We start from the raw sequence: 12,200 nt of genomic DNA, 5'->3' as shown, positions 1-12,200 counted from the left end.
CAGTGGAAACAGTGGCTGACTTTCTTTTTCTGGGCTCCAAAATCACTGCAGATGGTGATTGCAGCCATGAAATTAAAAGACGCTTACTCCTTGGAAGAAAAGCTATGACCAACCTAGACAGCATATTAAAAAGCAGAGACATTACTTTGTCAACAAAGGTCCATCTAGTCAAGGCTATGGTTTATCCAGTGGTCATTTATGGATGTGAGAGTTGGACTATAAAGAAAGCTGAGCGCCAAAGAATTGATGCTTTTGAACTGTGGTGTTGGAGAAGACTCAAGAGTCCCTTGGGCTGCAAGGAGATCCAATCAGTCCATCCTAAACAAAATTAGTCCTGAATATCCATTGGAGGACTGACACTGAAGCTGAAATTCCAATGCTTTGGCCACCTGATGCGAAGAACAGACTCATTGGAAAAGATCCTGATGCTGGGAAAGAGTGAAGGCGGGAGAACGGGACGACAGAGGATGAGATGCTTGGATGGTATCACTGATGTGATGGACATAAGTTTGAGCAAGCTCCAGGAGTTGGTGATGGACAGGGAAGCCTGGCATGATGCAGTCCATGGGATCGTAAAGAGTCGGACATGACTGAGCAACCAAACTGAACTGACCCCTATTTGCCCACAGAGACTATTTGTTTGTTAAATTCACCCTTTAATATGTAAGTTACTGAATACCAAAATGGGACTGTGACAGGACTAAACAGCAGACATCACAGATGTCTGGCTTTGGAACAGTGACAACACTTTCTGTTGTCTTCCTTTGAGGAGGGGTAGTGCACGTTTGGATTTCACAGGTGGTGCTAGTGGTAAAGAATCCACCTACCAAAAGGAGATTCAAGAGACTTGGGTTCAATCCCTGGGTCAGGAATATCCCCTGGAGAAGAAAATGGCAACCCACTCCAATATTCTTGCCTGGAAAATTCCATGGACAGAAGAGCCTGGCAGGCTGTAGTCCATGGGGTTGCAAAGAGTCAGACACAGTTGCGGACACACACACACCATGCAGGTTTGATAATAATATTATGTGAGGCAGGAGCATTTTGGGGAGTATATGAATGAAAAGCACATGGATATAGATACTGCAAAACCAGCAAGATTATTTAGGGCAGACAGTTGTCATAAATTGTTGCCCAGCATTCATTGCTTCTTCCTAACTGCATTTTCCTTTGAGAAATCTCTTTTACAGCATTATGTATCATTTTAATATATCACTAAATTTTGGTGTCTGACCCATATGAAGCTCTAAGGCTAGATCCTTCCTCTAATTACCTTGGTTCCTACTCATTTCCAAGTCTGGTTTTCTAGCCTTCTATAAGTCTGTGAACTTCTAATGGCCTGTCTATAGCTTTCACTTTTTTGCTTAAGTTATCTCGAGTCAGCTGCTTAGAAAGGAAGAACCCTAAGAAATTAATCAATTGTGTGATAAGCACTGTGCTGGGTTTTTTTGGATACACTGTCTCAGTAATTCTTGCAGCCATCCACCAGACTTATAGGGAAAACGTGGTCACAGGAACTGCAGAACTGGGACTTCCCTGGGGGTGCAATGGATAGGAATCTGCAAGAAGGAACCATGGGTTTGATCTCTGGTCCAGGAAGATTCCACATGCCATGGAGCAACTAAGCCCATGTGACACAAATACTGAGTCCTTGCTCTAGAGCCCATGAGCCACAGATGCTGAAGTCATGTGCCTAATGTCTGTGCTCTGCAACGAGAAGCCACCGCAATGAGAAACCCGCCTACTGCAACCAAGAGTAAACCCCACTCACCACAACTAGAGAAAGTCCGAGCAGCAACAAAAATGCAGCACAGCCAAAAAGGAAATAAGTAAATAAATTAAAAAAAATTTGTAGAACCCATTTGTCTTGGTTAATGGAAAATTTTAAATGGGGAGTGTAAATGGCGTTATTAATATAGGAATCAGGGTTGATCTTCACCAGCCAGGTAATAGGAGGGAGAAGAAACAGTCTGCAAGTTTTCTGTGCCCATTGTCAGGTGAGGCAGGAAGAGAAAAGGAACACTCAGTCTATCATTGTAAATAAAATTGGTAATCTTGTCAACAAATGGTACTGGGAAAACTATATCCATATGCAAAATAAAGAAGTCACATCCTTACCTATACCATATATAAAAATTAACTCCGAAAAATGGAGCAGAGACCTAAATTTAAAAACTATATAACTGTTAGAATAAAATATAGGTGAAAGTCTTCATGACCTTGAATTAGGCAGTGATCTCTTAGGTATTGCACCAAAAGCAGTTATCTTTGGTGTAATCTTAGACATTACACCAGGTCCTTCCCTTGTAGCTCAGACAGTGAAGAATCTGCCTGCAATATGGGAGACCTGGGTTCGACCCCTGGGGTTGGGAAGATCCCCTGGAGAAGATCATGGCAATCCACTCCAGTATTCTTGTCTGGAGAATCCCCACGGACAGAGGAACCTGGTGGGCTACAGTCCATGGGGTCGTAAAGAGTCAGACACGACTGAGCGACTAAGCACACATGTTACACACCAAAAGCACAGGTTATAAAGAAAAAGTGAACTTCACCAAAATTAAAAACTCGTGTGCATGAAAAGACTATCTACAGAGTAAGAGAGCCCACAGCATGGGCGAAATTATTTGTAAATCACCTATCTAATAAATTTTCAAAGTTCATAAAGAAGTACAACTCAACACATCAAAAAATCACAAAACCCAATTAAAATGGGCAAATAACCTAAAAATAAAATTCTCAGAAGAAAACACATAAATAACTTATAAGCAGCATGTGAAAAGATGTTCAATATTTTTAGTCATCAGGGAAATGCAAATCAAAACCTCCATGAGATACCCCTGCACACCCATTAGAATGGCTATTATTCAAAGAAACAGAAAATAGGTGTTGGTGAGGATGTGGAGAAACTGGAACCTTCATGCGTTGCTGGTGGGAATGAAAAACAGTGCAGCCACTGTGGGAAAACAGTCTGATAGTTCCTCAGTAAGCTGAAGAAATAATTACAATAAGATCCAGCAATCCCACTCCTAAATACCCAAAGGAATTGAAAACAGGGACTCAAAGTTGTATGCCCATTCATAGCACTATTCACAAGAACCAGAAGATGGAAAAAACCCAAGTGTTCATCAGTGGATAAACAAATTGTGGTATATACACCACTGGAATAATATTTAACCATAAAATGAAGAAAATTCCTATAAACACTACAATATGGATGAAACTTGAAAACATTACGCCAAGTGAAATAAGCCAGACACAAAAGGACAAATAGTGTATCATTTCACTTACATAAAGTATCTAGAATAGGTGAATTCCTAGAGATAGAAAATAGAACAGAGGTTGCCAAATGCCAAAGGGAGGGGAGAATGGGGAGTTATTGCTTAATGGGTACAGAGTTCCTGTTTGGGATGATGAAAATGCTCTGGAAATAAATAGTGGGGACAGCTAAACAACATTGTGGGTGTACTTCAGTTCAGTTCAGTCGCTCAGTCGTGTCCGACTCTTTGCGACCCCAGGAATCGCAGCACGCCAGGCCTCCCTGTCCATCACCAACTCCTGGAGTTTACTCAAACCCATGTCCATCAAGCCGGTGATGCCGTCCAGCCATCTCATCCTCTGTCATCCCCTTCTCCTTCTGCCCCAATCCCTCCCAGCATCAGGGTCTTTTCCAATGAGTCAACTCTTTGCAAGAGGTGGCCAAAGTGGATGTACTCAATGCTCATGAATATGTTAAATGCTAACTTTTGTTATGTATATTTTACAGTAACAGATTTGTTAAAAGATAATAAAGGTGGTGCAGTCTTCTTTGATAGGTTAATCCAGCTGGTTCATATCAACCAAAGTTTGAAAAAAATACTGGTTTCTTTTCCAGCTTAAAGTTTTTTTTAAAAATAGGTTATTTTAAATCATGGTAGGAGGTAAATCTACTATACTTTAATTAATATTCTTTCACTTATAAATAATTCATATACCTGAGAATTTCTATTTGATTTGTCTTTTCCCTGCACCACAAGAAAATGACTGGAAAGACTCACCAAGTCTGGAGGCTTAGTATAGTCTAACTCAAAACACAGGCTTGCGGCAAACATGAAACACACTCTGGTGGTCCTGGAAACACCTCAGAGAGATGGGCCCCCGTCTCACCTCTGGGTAATGATTCCGCAGATATCTGCTTGTGCCCAGGAACGTGCAGTGGAGACGGCAGATGGTTTCCACGTGCACTGCCTCCCGAGTCACAGGTGTGGACCTCAGCGGAGGGGCTTTTGACAGGAGCGGCTTTAGAGTATTTCAGGGTTTTGTAGGCAGGGGTTCAGTTACTGTTGGGGAATAATTCTCCCCAGCAACACTGGGCAGGACAGCTGAGCAGCAGGAGATGAAGCATCCGGTAAGTGAGCAGAGCCCATGCTGTTAGGTTTTGCTTTTGTTTTTCTTGCTTACTACTTACCTCCAGAGAATTTCTACTAACCAAATCACATTTACTAAGAAGAAAAATATATCACTGTTTACCTTATGTCCGAGCCGCAAATGGTAGAGTAACAACTGCTTTAGAATGGAATCAAGCAGAGCACCGTGGGTGAAGGGACGCTTTCTGAGAGAATAAAGCAGTGTTGACATACAAATGATCACATTCATCGTGAATTGACTTGGGTAATAGCTTTAGAAGCAGCTCAAAAATATGCACATAATTATACACCTTAAGATAGTCACATCAGAGATAAGTTGGTGACACACTGGAGATTGTTTTATAATGTTTTTTAAATTTTGTACGTTGTCCATCTTAAACACTTGGAGAATGATAAGCTATCAGATGGCTGACTGCTTTTGACTGCCCCCACATTCTCAGTGTCAGTGTCACTTTGCTTTGGCTTGGAGGAGGTGGTGGCAAAGGGCGGAGCAGCAGAGCTAGAGCAAACAGGAAACCTCAAACAGCATTTCATGTGGTCCCGCCTCCCTGCGCCGCCAACTCAGAGTGCACGGTTCAAACTAGACCACAGCTCCTGGCTCATGCTGGGCGGGTAGTAGCCCGGCTAGCTAAGGTTGTGAAGAACGCCTTCGACATGAATCCGAAGGGCTGCCAGAGCTACTGCCAAGGCTCTCTGCAGCCCATCTCTATTCCAGAGACTCCAGAATACTCCATCTGGGTGAAAGACATAACAAGATAGATTTTTCTGACTGGACAATCAGCCAAAATTATTTAAAGACTGAGGTTCGGGGCAATACTGCCCTGAGTGGTGTAAGAGAGAAGGACAATTCCATGTGTTACTGAAATGCCACTGAGTAAAGATGATTTGAGATAAACAATGTCGTACTCATAAGATAAATTTCATGGAAGCTCTTTTCAAGAAGCAAAGGACCCAAGAATTTGGCTTTCTTAGAGATCTGTCTTTCTCTAAACCTCTCTTATCTTCCTTTGTCTTCTTTGGTCACCTCCTCCAGTTCAGTTCAGTCGCTCAGTCGTGTCCGACTCTTTGTGACCCCATGAACCGCAGCATGCCAGGCCTCCCTGTCCATCACCAACTCCCGGAGTTCACCCAAACCAATGTCCATTGAGTCGGTGATGCCATCCAGCCATCTCATCCTCTGTCGTCCCCTTCTCCTCCTGTCCTCAATCTTTCCCAGCATCAGGGTCTTTTCTAATGAGTCAATTCTTCACATCAGGTGGCCAAAGTATTGGAGTTTCAGCTTCAACATCAGTCCTTCCAATGGACATCCAGGACTGATCTCCTTTAGGATGGACTGGTTGGATCTCCTTGCAGTCCAAAGGACTCTCAAGAGTCTTCACCAACACCACAGTTCAAAAGCATCAATTCTTTGGCGCTCAGTTTTCTTTATAGTCCAACTCTCACATCCATACATGACTACTGGAAAAAACATAGCTTTGACCAGATGGACCTTTGTTGGCACAGTAGTGTCTCTGCTTTTTAATATGCTACCTAGGTTGGTCATAACTTTCCTTCCAAGGGGTAAGCGTCTTTTAATTTCATGACTGCAATCACCATCTGCAGTGATTTTGGAGCCCAAAAATAAAGTCAGCTAGTGTTTCCACTGTTTCCCCATCTATTTGCCATGAAGTGATAGGACCGGATGCCATGATCTTAGTTTTCTGAATGTTGAGCTTTAAGCAGAGTTTTTCACTCTCCTCTTTCACTTTCAAGAGGCTCTTTAGTTCTTCACTTTCTGCCTTAAGGGTGGTGTCATCTGCATATATGAGGTTATTGATATTTCTCTAAGCAATCTTGATTCCAGCTTGTGCTTCATCCAGCCCAGCATTCCTCATGATGTACTCTGCAGATAAGTTAAACAAGCAGGGTAACAATATACAGCCTTGACATACTCCTTTTCCTGTTTGGAACCAGTCTGTTGTTCCATGTCCAGTTGTAACTGTTGCTTCCTGACTTGCATACAGGTTTCTCAAGATGCGGGTCAGGTAGTCTGGTATTTCCATCTCTTTCAGAATTTTCCGCAGTTTATTGTGATCCATACAGTCAAATGCCTTGACATAGTCATTAATGCAGAAATAGATGTTTTTCTGGAACTCTCTTTATTTTTTTAATGATCCAATGGATGTTGGCAATTTGATCTCTGGTTCCTCTGCCTTTTCTAAATCCAGCTTGAATTTCATGGTTAGTTCATGTACTGTTGAAGCCTTTCTTGGAGAATTTTGAGCATTACTTTGCTAGTGTGTGAGAGAAGTGTAATTGTGTGATAGTTTGAGCATTCTTTGGCATTGCCTTTCTTTGGGATTGGAAAGAAAACTGACTTTTTCCAGTCCTGTGGCCACTGGTGAGTTTTCCAAATTTGCTGGCATATTGAGTGCAGCACTTTCACAGCATCATCTTTTAGGATTTGAAATAGCTCAAGTGGAATTCCTTCACCTCCACTAATTTTGTAGTGATGCTTCCTAAGGCCCACTTGACTTCACATTCCAGGATGTCTGGCTGTTTTGGGCTTCCCTGATAGCTCAGTTGGTAAAGAATTCGTCTGCAATGCAGGAGACCCTGGTTCAATTCCTGGGTTGGGAAGATCCCTAACCCACTCCAGTATTTGGGGGCTTCCTTGTGGCTCACCAGGTGAAGAATGCCTGCAATGTGGGAGATCTGGGTTCGATCCCTGGGTTGGGAAGATCCCCTGGAGAAGGGAAAGGCTGCCCACTCCAGTATTCTGGCCTGGAGAATTCCATGGACTGTATAGCCTACGGGATCACAAAGAGTCAGACCGACTGAGTGACATTCACTTTCACTCTTATCCCCCTTAGGATGCGCATGGAAAGTTCCCACTAAGACCAACATTCTCTCTGACTTCAGCCGCCTTTCCTGACACTTCTTTTCCTTTGCTGTTCCTTTGCCTGGAAGATTCTTCCTACTTAGCTTTGTGTAGAGATCTTGGGCTTCCCAGGTGGCGCTAGTGGTAAAGAACTTGCCAGCCAAAGAAGGAGACTTAAAAGACCTGAGTTCAATCCCTGGGTTGGGAAGATCCCCTGGAGAAGGAAATGGCAGCCCACTCTAATATTCTTGCCTGGAGAATCCTATGGACAGAGGAATCTGGCGGGCTTCAGTCCATGGGATTGCAAAGGGTCAGACCTGACTGAAGTGACTTAGCATGCACAGATATCTAATCTTATCCTTAACATTATGTATTCCAACTTCATCCACAAAGGTGCAATAGCATTGACTCGTAATAATTTTGAACACTTAAAATATTACACTCTGTGCCAATGTGGCCCCAGGCATTCTGCTACCAGTACCCCTCTCAAAGGGCATAGTTCAGAAGAGACCACACCTCCTAGAGTGTATGTAACACCAACCTCATTTTCTGCAGGTGCATACACATGTACAGGCTTATTCATCCATATTATATTGTGCCCCATGTTGGTAAGTAGGGTTGTTCATAATATTCTGGTTCGGTCCTTTTAGGTCCCCTTGAAGTTAGATGTGACTCATTTTAGTCAATGAAACAAACCACGTAGAGGGAACAGGTAAAAAAACCAAGTAAGACCCTAGGGTTTGGATGAGACAGGCATGATTTAGAGCAGCCAGGAGACCAGTATGGAAGTAGAGGGAGGGAGAGGTGTGTGAGAAGTCACAGGGACCAGGTTATTTAGGGGGCTTTGTAGGGAGATCATGTAAAGCCTTTGATTCTTACTGAGTGAAATGGGAGCCACTGACTGGGGATGGGGGAAGTGGGGGTGGGGTGGTGGTGGATAATTTTAAGTGTGAACCTGTCAACCTAACCCGCGCTGCTGAAGGATTTTTTTAAGCTTCCCAAGTAATTCTATCTTGCTGGCAGATTGCGATCCACTGCTTCAGAAAGGCCACGAACAGATAATACTGTAGAAGGGAAACCTGCAATCCTTATCATAAACCTCATTTTGACTGCTTTCCCAATGGAACCTACAAGTGACAGTTAACACCTGAAGTTGGTTCATTCCCTTCTCCTAATACAGGGTCTTTGGAGGGACTTAATGGAGAGCAAAAAGAGACTTGACTAATTCATCAACTGTAATGCATTATTGACTACTATAAAACAGATTTATATTTTCTTAACTTAGATACTTTTTTACTTTGAAACAACCTCTTCTTGTTGCCTTTAGTATCTATCTCCTTTTCTGCCCCTCCTGCACATTCCCTTCCTCCTCCCATGTCAAAAAGAAAAATGCCAACTCCATTAAATGACTGCAAGTTAATGTTTAAGAAAAATCAGATTCTAAGATTAAAAATTATATTTCTTTTTACATGAAGTATTCCAATTTTTATACCTGAATGATTTCTGAACAAAAGTGTTAACTTTCAGGCCAAGAAACTAAAGTGTCAAGACAATTCCAACAGATTTAGAGCACCAAATATGTGATCCTCAAAAACTGCTACTTTATTCTTATCTCCAATTATGGAGACTTGCCCTCTAGAAAGTTTCCTTGGAGCTCTGACCCTCCCGAGATGAAGCATTTATTGACACTGTGGTCCTGTCAGATGTCAAATCCATCTGATGGTGAAGCAGGCAAACCTCTCTGAAGGTCAGGTTCAACCAGTAACAGTACTGATGGGGACTGTGCAGTGGACCTTGAACCAGGATATTTATACATGCATATATAACACATTTATAATCTCACTATCATTAAATAGTCCAGTCTGTATGTTTTAAAAATCAGAGCACATGATAAACCTTTATGATATCCAAGAATACAGAATTCAAAGCTTTCAGATATTTCTAAAAAATATTTACAGAAGTCCTAAAGTAGAATGCATGCTAGGAACTTAGGATATTTAAGACAAAACCAAAGGGAAAACACAAGGCAATCATTCTGGTTTCAGACAGAAAAGGAAATATTGCGGAAGGACATCAAGCAAGCTTCCTTTCTGTGACCTAGGCACAGAAACAGTTTCATTACCCTTAAAAAGACCTCTTTCCATTAAGGATCATTGCTGCAGAGTTTGGCAAAATACATAAAAAAAAAAGGCAGACAGTTATAAAAACTGAATGTCCATTAGGGGAACTTTTATTTGTCTAATGCAAAGTTTAAAAAATTACTTCCCATGTGCTTCTACTTCAATCACTAGAAAATTTTAAGTTTTTGTTAGGAATGTTCTGGAGAATTTTAGTCTTAAAAAACCATACAGTTTTGTTAGTAGGCAGTTAAAAGACCAATGGCTAAAATAATTGAGAATAACTCTGCTCTCATAATGAAAGGAAAAGTGAAAAGTATTAAATGCTCAGTCGTATCCGACTCTCTGCGACCCCATAGATTGTAGCCCACCAGGCTGCTCTGTCCATGGAATTCTCCAGGCAAGAATACTGGAGTGGGTAGCCATTCCCTTCTCCTGGGGAATCTTCCCAACCCAGAGATCAAACCAAGGTCTTCTGCCTTGCAGATGCTTTACACTTTGAGCCACCAAGGAAGACAATGACATAGAGGTAAACATTGTTTTCTTCATTAAACAGAACAAACTATACATTCAAAATGTTAACACTGAGAATTTAAAAGACAATCCCAGAATAGTTTCAGGATGCCAATATGAGGAAAATACATAATCCCTTTGACTTAGAACAAAAACTTTTCTAGCAAACCTTTTGATTTCTAAATACTAGGCAATTTTAGCCACTTTTTAACAAAACACAAATAGCAAAATCTAAAAGATCCTTAGGAAGGGCACAGCTTGACTACAATCTAAATCAGAGTCTGATCATCACCTAGAACTAAATTAGAGCCTTCATCCACCTTTAACAAGGACTGAACTTAAAGAGTATGATTCTCAGAAACTTAACTGATTGATTGTATGGATCCAACAGTCAAAGACTGAGTTGGATCCATACATTTCAACAGCCTTAAAAAAATGTTTGAAAGGAACTCTTCACTTATCTCAATTATGTAATATTATTTCCCCACCTTATATTTTATGCTTTATTATAATTCTGCCTCAACATTTAAATTCAATTTTATTCCCTTTCTGGGTCACTGCTGGAATAACATTTCTCATACCAATGTCTATGCAGCAAGTTGGATCTATCCTAGAACAACTATAGGGGCTTTATGAAAAGTTGGAATGACAATAAGTTAGTAATATGAATGTTATCTTAAGAGCTTTCATTTAATTTCAAGGTAGAAATTATAAATTTGGTATTGTCTATATTCAGCAAACTTTGTATTTGCAAATGTTTTCAAAGCTATAGCTTTTCTTTAAAACTTGTCATCCAGTTCTAAGGATCAATTCTAAGGAGACATGATTTAACTGAAATATAAATGAGAAGTGCAGGTGGTCCTTGAACACCACCAGGTTTAATTGCACAGGTCACTTGTAGGCGTATTTTTTTCCACTAAATATGTGCTACAGTACTAACCAATCTGCTTGGTTGAGTCTGCCAACACAGAAATGAGGGTTTGGAAGGCCAACTGTAAGGTTATACTTGGATTTTCAACTGTACAGAGGGTCACAACTACTAAGTGCCACATTGCTCAAGGGTCAACTATACTGACTTGCAATCTGATCATTTAGGAAGTAATTTCAGAAACTATTAAATCCAGCCAAATAAAAATGGCCATTTTGGTAGATAAAAAATTATCAAATATTAGCAATTTCACCAATCAAATGTCTAGAAAAACATTCGTGTAGCTATAAGGAAAGCCATAGAGAAAATGATGTATCTGAAAGACCCAACCTGGTATCCCAACTACAACAAAGAATGATACACATATAGTGTGTTTAGCTAATGCACTATTTAGGTAACAGTAACATGAAACACAATCTTATAAAAAGCTTTGTCAGTACTCTGAATAGCCTTATATTAGGCATGAGAATAAATATGAGTCTCATGTAGACAGTAGGCAGCAGAACACAAATCTTTTACCAGTCTCTGGTTAACTGTTTGGTTTTGAGGCAAGTAAACCAAATTCTACAGAGAAGTTCATCTAAGAATAGACTTTTTAACTAGAATTAAAATTTTTGTGATTTGATGGGAATTCAAGTCTGAGCTATTAAGTGATAACAAAGGAAAAAAAAGGGAGTACCCCAGTATCAATTTCTCAATATGTGACCAATTAAGACAGACCACTGAAATCAACATTTTTTACTAAAAAAACAAAAGACCCCACAAAAACCTAGGTTCACCATTCAAAAGAAAAACTACAAAAAACAAAAACAAAACTACAGAACACACTTTGACAAGTGAACAGATACTAGTTATGCAAAAACCAAATTAATCCTTATTTACTTCAATTTTACTTAGCTATAAGACCTGCTGCCCTTGCTTATGTCTCATTATTGTGTTTTCGTTACAAACTGCAAATGAACAAAATAAGCTCTTGCAGTTAGTTCATAGAACTTGACTTCATCATCAGTTCAATGTACTCTAAAATCCCTCTAATTATGCAAGCTTATAAAATAAGTCACACTTTCAGACATGAATGAATACAGGGCAGAAGTAGTACAACCAATTTTCAGAATGAGCAGAGGAAGTGAGCATCCTAAACACTTAAGTGTCTACTAAGAAGGGCACTACACCAGGGATACTAGCTAGGTGGGGAAGTCCTTTTCCAGGCCACTCCCCATATGCAGTCTCAACTCTTTAAGGGAGTAACATGACAAATGAGATGTTCTTGCCAAGAGGAACAACTTATGGCTTTTTTAAATTTCTGGGATGTTTTCATGAAAATAACCATCAATCCGAACTTACTGGCTTTCAGTCGTCTTCCTAAAATCAGGGAGGGA

The sequence above is a fragment of the Muntiacus reevesi genome, chromosome 7, assembly GCF_963930625.1.
Source record: "Muntiacus reevesi chromosome 7, mMunRee1.1, whole genome shotgun sequence".
Taxonomy (NCBI): Eukaryota; Metazoa; Chordata; class Mammalia; order Artiodactyla; family Cervidae; genus Muntiacus; species Muntiacus reevesi.
Note: the sequence above shows the minus strand (reverse complement) of the source record.